A 2,805-nucleotide genomic window follows, 5' to 3' on the forward strand; every position below is an offset into this window, starting at 1 on the left:
CCGATAAAACACGGAGGGATTAGGAATCGAACTCAAGACCAAAGGCCAGAAGTCTTCCCTCATTTCCCATAACCACTGAGCTATAAGCCCAAGGTCTTAAAAAACACAATTACCTTTTGAAGCGGCCAAAGAGATCCGTCTATCTTTCAGAATATTGTGTTAGTAGTTGAACTTCGTGTGGGTGGGTTCTAGGGATATTAATATAACATGGGTAATGCTATTTAATATTCATGAATTTCCACCAGGAGTTTACAAACAACATTATGTGCATTGTATCCAATATCAAGTGTGGTTAATTTCTAATTTACAACTTACACGAAGTTGAGGTTTACTTTCAAGCGAACTAAATATGATTTTCACCACTATTCAATAGCATATTTCATATCATCTGATCATTTTGTTTATTTTTGTTTTCACATATATAACAAAGCACACAACAGTAGCATTATCGCCTTGCTTTTTAACTTCACAGCCTCATCATTCCCACCATAACGACACCCACCACCACCACCACCACAAACACAATCACCACCACCAGATCATCAAACAGTTCCGCCACACAACCACCGCCACAATCACCATACGGTTTCGCTAACACCAACAACACAATCACCGCAAATCTGTTGACCTTTCTTCATCTTTACTTCCCAATCCTACTCATTAAAGTCATAAACAAATAAAAGAAAAAACCAAAACAATAAAACCATTCGACTTAGATTTAGAGATCATCATAGTCGTTGCAAAACAAACAGGCTCAAATGCACACTTTCTCATAGCGCCATTGCCCAACAAAGCACGGCTCAGTGTCACCACGGCTGCAACCCAAGTTGCCATGCCATGTATGAGGCCACTATCATCGCCAACCAATAATTTAACATAGTGACACAAATAATCGTTGTCACCACTTGTTCACACCGAACTCATAACCACCACCGGAGCGCTTCACTGGGCGCTGCCATCACTCCGGCAACGGCGTCACATAACTATCGCGGTGTTGTAAGAACCGGTCAGACCATATACATTCTTACAGAGGTGTAACGACTACCAGCAACACCGCTTCAGCACCACCGACCATAATCAGTCGTAAGAAAAAACCGCAACAATGGCGGAGATGGGACGGTTTGAAGATTTTTAGAGAGAGAATGAAAGGATCTCAAACTTTTGAGATGGAGTGGAAAAGTGCCTGACTTTTTGAGAGAGAGAGGGGTTATGAGCTTTAAACCTGGAAGTAGGTTGAGAAGAACATAATAGATCATATTAATAGATGGGTATAATTTACATATTATATGGTTTCTCATATAATTAAGGTTTGAGTAAACTGCAATTTTACCCCTGAGGTTTAGGCTAATTGGCACTCTGACCCCCCTCTAACGAAATAATTGCAATTTGCCCCCCCCCCCCCCCAACGTTGATGTTCTGTAGCAATTTTACCCCCTGTCGTCAAATAAGTTAACAGTTCTGTTAACTGGAATGTGAAATGACTATATTGCCCTTTCATATTACCCTCTATGGTTTGTTCTACTCTGTAATATTACCCCCTGGTGTAAAATGACTAAATTGTCTTTTCTTATTACCCCATATGGTTTGTTGTACTCTGCAATATTACCCCCCGGTGTTAAATAGTTCTTGCAAACCTTACCCCCTGCAATAAGAACCGGTCTGTGAACAACTAAGAAAGACATAAACTGGTTGCATGACACAATAGACTGAATACGAAAATTTAACAAATATATAGATTCCAAAATTCAGTAGCGATCGACAATTAAGAAGAAAGAGTGTTTCAGTGTTGATCACCATCAAAAACCGACACAATGCAGCCTCTAAATCTAGAGTTGGCACAAACATAATTAAAAAGTTGGTTCTAAAAGACGAGCTCGTGAGGTTTCATGCCTGCTTTGAGTGAAAATCTCGCACCCAAATAGCTTTTCAAATCAGGAACAGCCTCAATAGATTTTATCAATGCTGCATCCACTGATTTCTGGTCATCCTTTTTGTCTTACGGGAGCACGTTCTTTTCCTACGTAGCACCAACAATTAGAAAAAAATAGCATGAAAATCATCAATGAGTAACGCATTATTTACTTGATAGATGAGTAACGCATTATTTACTTGATAGGAATGTGCTAAGACCATTCTAACCACATGTAACATCCTAAGTCCATTTTAATCAATTATCTAATAATTTCGTTTATAATAGTGTATTAAGATTAAACATACACTAAAAAAATGTGAGTTTGTTAAAACATTTTACTAAATAAAACATTCCAACATTTTGTAATTTAATTCGCCATTTAAAACGTGACGACGAAACTATTCGCGGAAGCTTTGATCTCGTGTGTTCGGTTCTTCGTTGAGCTTGATCGTCGTCCGACACTCTAAGGTATACCTACATTTCAATAAACATGAAATGAGTTAGTCACACGCAGTCTATAAGTGTTTAATCAAGTTCGAACACTAGGACGAAACAAGATAAACAGTTTTATTTTGCCAGATAATAAGTCCCTCACTGGGCATAATAGATATCTTCCATGTCTTTTAAAATCGACCACCATAAACATTATTTATGATAGTTATATGATACATATAAACAATTTCGCTACGCCAATCATCAACAAAACCACCCAATAATAAAGGGTGTAATAGGATTCTTAGGACTTAGCAGAAACGAAACTATGCTTTTAAACAAATCCGATTAACTAAAACATGCAAAACTTCAACAAAAATAGTGGGCACTACCTTAGCTTACGGTAGCCACCGTAAGCTATGGTAGCCAGTGGGCATTTAGGGGCTGCCGTAAGGCAGTAC

The sequence above is a fragment of the Helianthus annuus genome, chromosome 10 (genome assembly GCF_002127325.2).
Source record: "Helianthus annuus cultivar XRQ/B chromosome 10, HanXRQr2.0-SUNRISE, whole genome shotgun sequence".
NCBI lineage: Eukaryota > Viridiplantae > Streptophyta > Magnoliopsida > Asterales > Asteraceae > Helianthus > Helianthus annuus.